Source organism: Dysidea avara, chromosome 13 (genome assembly GCF_963678975.1).
Source record: "Dysidea avara chromosome 13, odDysAvar1.4, whole genome shotgun sequence".
NCBI classification, from domain to species: domain Eukaryota; kingdom Metazoa; phylum Porifera; class Demospongiae; order Dictyoceratida; family Dysideidae; genus Dysidea; species Dysidea avara.
Genome location: NC_089284.1, coordinates 14,912,304 through 14,924,789, shown reverse-complemented (window position 1 = coordinate 14,924,789; position 12,486 = coordinate 14,912,304). Strand labels below are relative to the sequence as shown.

Below are 12,486 nucleotides of genomic sequence, written 5' to 3'. Positions count from 1 at the left end.
AAGCTTGTACATACGCATTTATTTTATGACCCGGATACATGGCTTGATATTGGACACATGCCAGTCAAGGCTTGAACTCAATGTGTAGGATTGGGCAAGAAATAGGGTGTACCAGAGTTAAAGGAGGTACATGAGGCTATTACAAGGTTCTGTGTGGTCAATATTGAGGTGTAGACTAGTTTTGATTTAAATTGCTGTAATTATAAAATAATCATTAATGATTATGCTTTTTTAGTACATTATCATTAGTCAGTTCCTGAGTTTCTATGGTGATTTCCATACATCAAATGATCATGAGTGCTTATGACCCAAATGTAAACTATGACATTGTGACATGAAACTTCACTAAAATTTCAATTTTTTTCTATGGTTTGGTTACCTGTATAACACTTTTTCTGGAGACTGTAAGTGTGTATATTTTGAGACATACAGGGTGTTATGAGACACTATGCTTGTAATTTGATTATTTTCTATTTGAGTATGGTAAATGTTATATGGAAAAGGTAGCTAGCAGGAACACTGTAGACTATCAAAACAGCTTGGTTGACTTCATATATGCACTTCATACCGTACACCTTAATACATAATGAGGGGTACAAGATAATCAGGGACAATACTGTACAGTCGGGTTGTTAAGTGCATGTATCTATTAAGCGCATATTATTTTATTAAACGCATACACATTTCTTGTAATTAACCATGGATGATAAGCGCACACAGCAAAATGCGATGATAGGGCTACACACAGCAAGAAACAGCAAGAAAAGATGAAAGTACTGAAAATTTAATGTCTCCTCAAGTGCTTATGCCTCCCTTGGGGTCTCTCTTTGTTATGTATACAGCAAATCAGCCATCTGGATAGAGATAATCTCGTTCATCACAAAGGATTTCACCCAGAAATGGAGTCAAATATCCTTACATACTGGCGTGGTGACTGGCACAAACTATTAACTACTCTATTACAATGTAGTGATTCCATGCTACTGTGGTTACACTCACCATAATTATTTATTAGGCGTATATATTCACCTAACAGATAGTATGATTTTTACAAAAAAGTTTTCTCTGAAAATTATAAGCGCATGCGCTTAACAACCCGACTTTTCGGTATTCCAATAGTGATATAGTACATAAATTAAAGAGCTATAGCTACTAATTATAGATTTGTGGTTGACTTATTATGGTCACTATCTATGATGATCAGAATAAGTAGCATTTATCCCTTGCTTCCTAAATCAGCAGAATTTATGTTCTCTTGTGCTGACTATCAAATTTATATGGAAATCTCTGTACATGACTGAATTGGTGTAGTGTGGTGTACTAGTGTTGCCACTGTAGGATGTTTATAGCTTAGTAAATCACTGTCTGCTACACTGGAGGCATAATTTGCTGCATGCTCTAACAAAAGTACCTTTTTTACCATGAACAATTAAACATTCAGCCTAACATTTACTTTTTACGTGTTTGTTAAAACAAGAATGGTGTCATGGTGAAGAGTGTCATTTACACTAATTGAACAATTTAAACTATATGTGTGTAAGACTAAACAATTCCCCTGTATACACAGCCATCTATTATGTGCATGTGTAATCACTACCATAGTAATTATGGTACTACAGCTACGGTACTGCTTAAATGTAACGTTGTCTCACAAGAGTGCGAGTAATTTAAAAACTCGCTAATTAAAGGGTGTGACACCCGTTTTGCTCACGAATATTCATCCCAGGGTGAATGCTCACCAGTAAAACAGGTGCCACACCCATTAACTAGTAAGTATTTTAATCACTTACACTCTCGCGAGACGGCGTTACATTTGAGCGGTACTGTATCATGCCGGTATATATACAGTATGAATTTTGTGCAAATTCAATAAAGTAGAAAACGTGCATCATGGTGTTTGATATTTGGTAGTAACTAGGTGCCAACTAACCAGTAAATTATGGTGCTAAGAAATCATAAAAACAGAAAATAGTATGTGACCAAATTTTACAAAACTGATCTAAATCGCACATCAGGCAAAATCAAACTAACACCTCCAGTGGATAGTTACACTATCGTACTAATAGTTTTGACCCTCACTACTACTCAAACTATTGAGGCTGGTTTCAACAGATGTCTTTTCTTGGTGGTGTGTAGAGCTCAAATGGTGGTTTCAGGTCTTGTGAAGGACCTGGCTTGGCAAGTATCACTAGTTTACTGGTGGACAGCCTCGTAATGTTGGCCAGACGTTTTTTTGTGTTGATTTTGCTACATATCAGCCACTAGGGAGCCAGCACAGCCCTGTAATCTCATGTCTGAACTCCAATCATGGTCTGCCTTTATTTTGAAGTCTATCCCTTGCCCACCCCGCCACCCTCCACCCCTTTGTGAGTACTCGTGATACTACTTCGCTCGTCCAACTGCTCAGATTTTTATCTTATTTGGCGAGAAACTCTACAAGCAGCTACAAGAACTGGAAGTGGTCTGAAAGGTAATAGATTGATGCATCTTTTGTTTAAATTTCATATGCATGCTTGCTATCCTTGGCAAGTTATGCTGACTTGAATTCTTTAAAACCATTTATCTTGAAACTTCTAATGTGCGATTTGGATCGTTATTCCAAAATCCAGTCACATATTTTGTAAGCAAATTCTTCAAGAACGGAACTACCTCTTGGTGAAAAAATTTAAGGCCCATCATATGTATAAGTCTTTTTACTGAGCTGAGTATGAATCACATTCAATATTGGTCACTTATTCTACTAAATGCAAATAATTATTAAATTTAATGTGGTATTCATAACATGCATATTGCGACCACAAGAAAATTATACATACACTCTCTAGATGAACTCAAACTACATTGAAAAGCATACACTGCATGGTATTACCGTAATTTGCTTTATTTTCATGCAAAAATTTTGTGATAAAAATTTTTAAGTAAAATATTTTCTTATGATTTATGTGAATGACTGCTCTATTACAGTAGTTCGATCTTATGTAAAAGTTTTTGTGTAAGAAATTTTCGTACAAATTTTTGCATACGAAAATTATTTTACACTGAAAAAAGAAAATTACAGTATGCAATAGTTATACCACAGGCTCAAATGCTTTGTTTGACATACAATCCGCACAAGCCTGAGTGTAAATGTATAATTATTTGCAGGCAAAGCACAAGTGCCTGTGTCCCACCCTTCTGGATCTTGAGAGCAAAAGAAGAGAGGAGAGGAACTAGTCAAATACTCCCTAAGTGCTGAGTTTACTGAAACTGGAATTAGAGTGTCAGTTGTGCCAATATGAGGTTCATTTCCAACCAATAAATGTATTCAATCTGTATATACACACATTTCCATAAAGGTTGGTGTAAAATTGACTATAAAGGACTAATTTAGCATGCTTGTATGATTGTAGTGGCAATAGAGGTACAGCAATAGCTGACTGCACAAATCAGCAGTAGTGTATAATGTATAAGAATGTGTCCATATTATATTGTCATATGCACATGAGCATGTATTTCTGTGTGAGTCTGTATCCGTATCTGCCGTTTACATATAGACGGGATTTAACAAGAAGGCGTGGCACTATATTACCGTATAGCAGGTTATTTTCGAAACAGAAAATTTCGCAAAAGAAGCAAAATCTGAATTTTGAAAGATTTTAATTTCGAAGAGTGCATATTTCAAAGTCTGGATGGATTTCAAATAAACAGAAATTCGTATCACAAAATATGAAGATGTGTGACTGTTTGCCAAAAACTGATGGAATAATCCTTATCCCTGTGCACTGGAAAGAAGACTGAGAGAGTCTCGAGTGGAGTAAATTCACTGGCTCGATTGCGATCGAATGCGCTCGATCGTAGCTAGCTATCTACCATAGATTCTGGCATCAATTCCCATTCTGGATCACCTGTTTTCTGGTTATTGGCACAGTAATGATACAGTTTACCCATTATCATCAGTATTATTGAGCAAAACTCGAGGAATACACAAACAAATCGCCAAAAGTTGGATCGTTGCTTTCACTTGTGGGAATTTATTTTCGAAGAACAACCAGACATGGGAATTTATTTTTGCAAAGAAGGACCTCTTCAAAATATCTGAAAATAAAAACCTTTCGAAATTACCAGCTATACGGTACATCATTTTTCTGTAACGCAATCTGGATTTGTGTAGGGCAAAAAGAATGGGAAAATCAAAGTAGGGCAAGCATTTTTGAAGTGTTTCTGAGCACTGTATAATACTACATCAAGTAATCACTACCCGAAATACAAACCTTGTAGTCAAACTTTATCAATACTCGGGATATGCTGAAAAAGAATAACGGGTGACTTTTCTGTACAGCTGGTTTATGAACACGAAATTTAAATTACCTCCTAAAAACATACTTTAGTGTCTGGAAAGTAGCTTATTTTACCATGCCCCTGGTTTTAGTCTGGAAACTACCCATTTTTATCATTGCTTGATTGATAAGTTCCAGTTGACATTGCCCTACAAAAATGGTTGGTAATATGCGCATGCGGTGCATTTTTGTGACCACACTTCTTCATTAAACATGTACCAACCTGATAAGCAAAAAGGAATCATAAAACAACAACAACAACAACAAACAGATAAAACCTTTTCCAATAACTGATCCAATTACAAGTGCAACATACACTTGCTGAAACATAACCCATAAAGAGTTAGATCACCACCTAAACAAGCACACCTTACATGATGGCAACTAGACAAGATATCAAGTAACAAGGCTAATTCATCAATCTACTGTAAAGTTTACAGAAGTGTATCTTCCCGGGCAATACAGCAGCTATAGCTACTCATGTGACCAGAGAACATACTGAGACTTAAAATGTCCATGTTCAATCTCACAGATTTTCTACTCTTTATCTGTATACACAGTATAGTACAGTGAAACCTGTTGATCAGGACATCGGAAAATGAAGACACCTGTGCAATCTGGACACTTAGCAATGGTCCCACTTAGCATGTAATCTGACCTGGAAAATCAAGACACATTGACAATATCAGGCAAGGTGTCCTTAATACGCAGGTATTACTGTAGCTATACCCCAAAGACAATCTGCACTACTGCTGATTGCATTCTCATTTGAGATTTAAACAGGACAAATACAAGTCACAGCTAGTTGCTAAATATTCTGACACAAAATAGAAACTGACAACTCAACCAAAGGCATTAATAGTCTTAGATAGTCTACCTACTGTACTAGAAGACACTCACTCTGTTTAATTCCATTGAGTTCAACCACTATTTTTGTACAGCTACCATATGGTGGTTTTGATATATAAACGCCCATAGCATCACATTCTAAACACTCTGTAACTTCAATCAAGCATTGTAGTAGTCTCTGCACATATACTGTAGTAGGCACGCCCTTAAGTAAATGGGAATAGGGATAACCGGTCTCTCGCACACTATCGCACAGTTAGATGATGCAATTGCCTACTTTCGGAAAGTCAATAACAAGCATTGTAGATGACTCTTCGAAGTGATAATGGCACTACTATTGAGGAGAAACAGTAAGGAGAGGGATTACATAGGTTGGAGTAGCATGGTGCAACTTTTGTACACTTCAAAACAGTGACTTCATGTCTGTATGCACATGCGCATGTGCTCAAATGCCAGAAAACCAGACTTAGAGATAATTGCTTCAACTGTAAACAGGTTCATGATGCTTGGTTTCACTTAGACCAAGTTTTGTACTTTAAAGTTATATAATGGCTTTATAGTTTCTCTTGTGTAAACAGCAACTCAATAATCGAATTCCTTGTTCTATAGCGAGTAAATAGGTATATAGTTTTATAGGATTGTATTATATGGTGTGCAAATTACAGCAGTTTAGAAGCAGTAGTACAAATTTGGTAGTGAGGGGGTTAACCCCCTCACTACCAAATTTGTACCCTCACTACCAAATTTGTACTACTGCTTCTAAACTGCTGTAATTTGCACACCATATAATATAATCCTATAAAACTATATACCTATTTACTCGCTATAGAACAAGGAATTCGATTATTGAGTTGCTGTTTATTAATTAATTAATTGTTACAGATTTTTGTTTTTTGTACATCCTTTAGAGCCATAGCTATCCTCTATTTTGTTTATGTCTTTTCAGTCCTGTATACTAGTGTTTTGCTGGACTCTTTATCATTACCTTTGCAATCAATGTTGTTGTTTGTCATTCATGCTTTTGTTGGTTTGTAAATACAAGGTTTTTGGTCTTTTTGCTTTTGTAGTGTTAGCTATTTCTGTAGTTTTGCTTGTGTACTTGTTTTTGTAATCTGGAAAATACCCTTGTGGAGCCTTGAGCCTTTTGGTGAAACCCCATCTTTGACAAATCAGATAGTAAATAAATGAAAGCCCTTGTAGAGTGCAGATATATACTCTCCTGCTATTAGCATGCAGTGTAGCTTATAGCTTGTGTGTCTCATACAACTTTCACAATGATCAAAGGTATTTTAGTGACAGGTTTTTGTGCAAACATGAAGACATGCAGACACTCCATAATAACTAACAGCTATCTCTTGTAGACAATCTTTTTATTCCTTAGACAATTGATCACACTAGCTCTGAAACAGTTATTTACTACTCTGGTATCCTAAAAAAAAATTCCCCGGATATTCTAAGTATGGTGATATTGCCACTTGTTGGAAAAAATGGAATACATTTATTTACACCAAATACACAGATTGAATCTCAAAAGAACAGCAAGAATTAAACAATCATAACTTCACAACCAAACACCACATGTTCAATTCATTAGCCATGGCTTGTATAAAACTTAACAGCTGGTAATCGAGTGGCTGTACAATTTATATGGTAAAGCTTTGATCGCCTGTAATCCATCATTGACTCATATGACCACACTCACTTGTTCGATTGTGCTCACTTCATCTATCCTTAGAAATGTTTGGAGCATTTACAGAGTTTTACTATTTACACTGTACTGGCAGGTGCCTGCATGAACTATAAGTCATAAGGAATCCATCCCACATTTTAGATTTAATTAGTTTATATATATTTCAATTTGCAGCATTGTAACAGTAGCCAAGAAATGGAACATTTCACTTCTTCAAGAGTCAACCTAGTCTCACGTAACCAGACTACTATTTCAGTGTAGGGGCTTATTGATTAGAGATTGCTGCAGTCACATGCATGAACTAGACAAAAATGACGTTCTTGGGATTGAGCCCAGGACCTCTAGGATGTGAGCCCACAGTGGTAAACACTATGCTGCTAGCTACCTACCTCCCTTAGTTTCTATCTATTGTATGTGAGGCAAGCGGAATAAGCCATAGCTATAGCTGTATCAAGTAGAAGCTCTAGAACCTAGTGCAGAATGAAGAAAAAACCAAAGCTGAACCTGACCCTAACAGTAACTTTGACGTTTACCTGTTAAGCATAATGATGTGTTTCAGTGTCTACATGAGGGAAATTTCAGGATAAATTCAAGGCTAGGCAGGAGTCTATTATGCTTTTTAATCTTCCAAATATTCTTTCTGGCAATTCTTTTAAAATTTACCAATTATTCCCAAAATTATTCCTGGAATTTGTGCAAAAACAAGCATATTAGTTAGAGTTTTACATAAGTGATTGCTATATTAGAATTATAGGCTCGAAGTTGACTGCTCTATTAGAGTATCTCGATCTTTTCAATCGTTTTTATGCTTGCACTATTTCAGTGTTGTATCAAAAAGATTTTTGCATCACACTACAAGTAAAACTCACTAAATATTCCTAGAACTCATCCGGTTATTTTGGCAATTCTTTCCACTACCTATTATTCCCGAAATTATTCCAGCATAATAGACGCGTCCCTATTCAAGGTCTAGCCCGGCTTCGCGCCCTCCAACCCTAACTCACCTTGAACTCACACTGAAACCTTATTCATAGTTTGTTAAAAGTGCGCAAACTTGAGGTAGATTGACAGCAGTCCATTCAATGTTTCAAGGGTAATAGAAGGAGCAAAATGACAATATAGCAACCTATTTATACAAAAATTACCAGAATGCTCTGGAACAGGCCAGGTACAGGAAAACATGGTTGCAAAACTCAAATTAAACACTAAACAGTGTTCAGATCTAGGCCTGTTAATTCTTGCTCTCTCTCACCACATCAATATACTATTCATATTCTGGAATTTAGAAGCCACTGCAGTACTCAAGAGGTGTGAGAGTAAGAAACAGGCCCAGATCTTAGAATTATTTATTGTTTAATTTGAATTTTGTAACCATATATTCCTGTGTCTGGCCTGTTCCAGAATATTCTGGTAGTTTTTGTATAAATAGGCTGCTATATTGTCATTTTGTGCCTTCTGTTGCCCTTGAAACATTGAATTAACTGCTGTCAATCTACCTCGAGCTCACATACCTTTTACATTTGGTGATAGGATAGTTGACCACTTTTTCTTGGCACAGCGCTTATCAATTAGAGATTGATAAGCGCCATGCTGAGAAAAAGTGGTCTGGCCACGCAAGACCAGGTGACAGGAGTGGAATCTTCTTGATTGCATTTGTCAGAAGAAACCCGTTTTGGTTTATGCTATGCTCTGGAAGACAATACCAGCCAGAGATGAGTGAAGTAGCATAATTGTTAAAGGCCTGGAAAGAGGAGCGAGAAGAGGAGAGAGGCGTTATAAACCTGAACGAGCTGAAGAGAGAGCGAGGTATATAATTTTATGAAGAGCTTATTAGAGGGCTTACAGAGTGAAGGCCACATCGAATCAAACTAGGGCCAGAGTCACTTGAGTTGATGAAGCTGTCAGACAGTGATGATATTGAAACCGGCTTTCCTGATAACCTTTGAGAGAGTAGTAGAAGCAAATGGGGTGGACAGAGACGATCGCGCGGTTATTCTGGCACCTTAGCTGACTGGGAAGGCACATCTGGCCTTCGCAGCAATGGCTGATGCTAATGCTAGAGACTATGACAGGGTGAAGACCATTTTTAGCAATATGACATCAATGAGGTGGCCTACCGGTGATGTTTACATGCAGTGAAGCCTCTGGATAATGAGACACCAGTGGAACTGGCTATTAGAGTTAAAGATCTGGTTGAGAAATGGATGAAGGACTGTCCACACAGGCAAGATGTAGCTGATGCGGTGGTGTAGGAGCAGTTTGTGGAAGTGCTACTGGAAGTATGGAAGTGCTACTAGAAGTAAAGGTTTGGGTGAAGGAAAGGACACCTAGGACTACTCAGGAAGCAGGTAGACTGGCTGAGGATTATTGCCAAGCCAGGAAGACAGAATTGTGAACACTAGTTCCTAAGACTTATGCCAGGATAGGAGTACCTGTACAGAGGGGCTGTTATTCCTGTGGTCAGCTGGGACACCTGGCTAAGAACTGTAGTAGCAGTGGTGGTGGCAAGAGGGTGAGTTTATCTAGCTATGTAAAAGGAGAGGATGTGGTCAAAGTGAAAAAGAGGCCGAAGAGTCAGAACAAGCTTCTTGTGTGTTACAATTGTGGTGGATGTGGGCTTACTTCAAGGTAGTGCCCTGGTGAGACTTTCTTTTGTGAAGTCTACTGGTTATCATGGAGAGAAGAAACTGGTGAGACAGCCGTTTAGGTTTGTTGAAGATCAGTTTGTTAATGACATTGTATTGGATACTAAGGACTTTAGTGAGAAGTGACCTCGTGGAGGAGGAAACTTAATTTGGAGAGAACTGTTACTGTGCAGTGTACACACAGAGATGCTGTGGTGTACCCTGTTGATAAGGTTGAGATTAGTGTGCAGGGGAGAGTAGTTAATGTGGATGTGGTGGTGTCAGTCAAGCTTCCATATTTAGTGTTTATAAGGACTGATGTTCCAGAATTGGTGAGTTTGTTGAGGGAAAGGACAAGGTTCTTATGGTTACAAACAGAGCCTAGCTTACAGGAGCCAGCTTGGGCAGAGTAGCGGGGAAAATATGGAAACTTCTTCAGATAGGGTGAAGTAAGTCAACACAGAGTCCAGAGCAGAGGCAGATAAGGATGATAGTAATGTAGGTTCAGCCCTACTGGAGGTTTCAGGAGATCCATCATGTTCCCTGTCAAAGGGGACAGATCTGTCTGCTGGGAAGGATTTGTTGTCAAATGAATTTAGTTTCAATGATGTGTTTGTAGGTTGTGAAAAAGACAAGGAACTGAAGAAGTCTAGGTCTGAGAGAAGGGAGAGACATTATAAACATGTTAGAGTTCACAGAGCATGTGATTGTATATGGCCCGCCAGTAGTAACAAATTGTTGGCTTAGTGGCAAGGGCCATATAGAGTGTTGTGTAGAGTAAGTGAGGTGAACTATGAAGTGTACATGCTGGACAAGAGAAAGAGGAGAGCCATGTTCCATAGCTATGTAAAAGGCGTGCGAGCTCGAGGTAGATGGACAGCAGTTCATTTAATCATTCAAGGGCAATAGAAGCACCAAAATGACAATATAGCAGCCTATTTATACAAAAATTGCCAACAGGCCACATAGCAAAAAATAGTGTTCCAATACTGCCTATACTAACTTCATCTTTTTGCTTAAAAACTCCCTATACCGAGACAAAATGGACCACAAATCTAGCTATAAATGGCTATAATGCTATTTAATATTGGGGCCTGTGATCTGTATTTGTTTGATTCTAAGTAAAATTTTTGGACTAGTAGTTCCAACACAAAACCATAGACGGAATAAATAAAGAAAGTATTTGTATTATGAAGTATGCTGTTCCAGATACAGGAAAACATGGTAACAAAATTCAAGTTGAACAATAAACAAGGTTCATCCGGACCTGTTAATTCTTGTTCTCTCACACCCCTCCCCCCTTCTCTTTTGTTGGAATCCAGGTGAGGGTATCAGCATTGGTATTCTCTGAGCTCATCTGGTGGCATATCTAAGGCTGCAGTGCTTAGCTCTACCGCACTAATCTACTGTTCATATTCTGGAATTTAGAAAGCCACTGGTGGTCTCTCTGAACTGTAAACTCCTTTCCTAATAGGTAGACAGCAAAGGCTTCCATCCCAAGCTTGATGGCCAGAGAATCTTTGCTCTCTAGGGAGTAACTAGGCTTGCACCAATTATGCCGGCATAATTTTCGAGCATAATAGGCTAGCAAAAGCATCAAGCATTATGCCAGCATAATAGGACGATTTTCAAAAATAATATGCGCACGCCAAAAATACTGCACAAAATGAACACACTGCACATTATTACTGCATTTCATATCAAATAAAGCTTGTAGTGTTACTATTTTTACTATTTCTTGACTGATTATTCACACTTTATAGCAATAAGATCGAGATACTCTAATAGAGCAGTCACTTACTCTAATACAGCAGTCAGGAAATACAAATAAAACAGTCAAGCATAATCTTGATTTTTGAGAGAATAATTTTGAGCATAATAGGTTTGATTCTTGAGCACTGCTCAAAAGCATAATAGGCTATTTTCAAAGCATAATTGGCTCAAGCAGGGAGTAACTTTGTACTAAAGTAGGCCACAGGGTGGTCCAAGTTCTCCTCATCTGTTTAATTCAACACTGCCCCTATTCCTATGGACCTCAGAAGACAAAGGGAAGAGAGAAATTAACATTCCTAAACACTGGATAAAATTACAACACCTCTTTTAGCTTATCAAATGCCCTACCATCCTCCACAGTGCAATTCACCCTCTCTGGTACACACTTCCTTGTCAAATATTATTAGTCAGCGGCACAGTAATACGAGAATGAATCAAAGCGGCGATAGTAGCCAGTTAGCCCCAAAAATAATCAAACTTGCTTCTTCAGTGGAAACTGCTCTATTGCTTACAACTTAATAGCCTCTGGCTTCACCACTCCATTGCTGACTGCATGTCCTAAATAAGTACACTCCACCATTGCAAACTGATACTTAGAGGGTTTGGTTGTCAACCCAAGGCCAGAGGAGACGGTCCGGTTGGTCAGGCCTGAGCCGGACCAATAATCTGGAGTTGAACCAACTAGCTGACCAGCTCGAACTACATTACTCTCATGCAATCTTTGGACGATCACATCTACATGTAGCTACGTACATTTTACAGATGTTATTGAAAATGCATGACACGAGTAGTTACCTAGTTTCTCAGCCTAACTAAAGCACAGAACTATACGTATAGTACCTCCAATTACCTTACAGTACAGCATAGCATTCGTATCGTTTTGTACAGAAATGATTGTGGGTTCTACGTACAGTATCATGTGTGCTGACAGTTGGCATTTATCACGTGTAAGGCAGGTGCTTTCTTTGATTCTAAACCAGCACACTTATATCACAATTCAATCTTCATAAAATAATCATTAGCATTCCTTGGCTTGTCTCTCTTGGCTTCCTTTACTGGGCGAAGGGCTGGCAGTGACAAACCAGATGACTCATTCCTAGGCAAGAAGCTGCACACACATACATTACATGGTGGCCATCTGGATGAGATGTTGAGTAGAAATCACTCCTCTTCAACTACCCACTCGTCCTGTCGAGATACTGAGCAAACTCTCAGTCTCACCCGATCGGTCTCA

General features: G+C 38.2%; 1 protein-coding gene across 1 annotated transcript in view; it reads right to left on the bottom strand.

Moving 5' to 3' along the window:
• The window catches only part of LOC136243502 (uncharacterized), a 31,163-nt gene that overhangs the window by 7,226 nt on the left and 11,451 nt on the right, over positions 1 to 12,486 (bottom strand). The window lies entirely within an intron of this gene.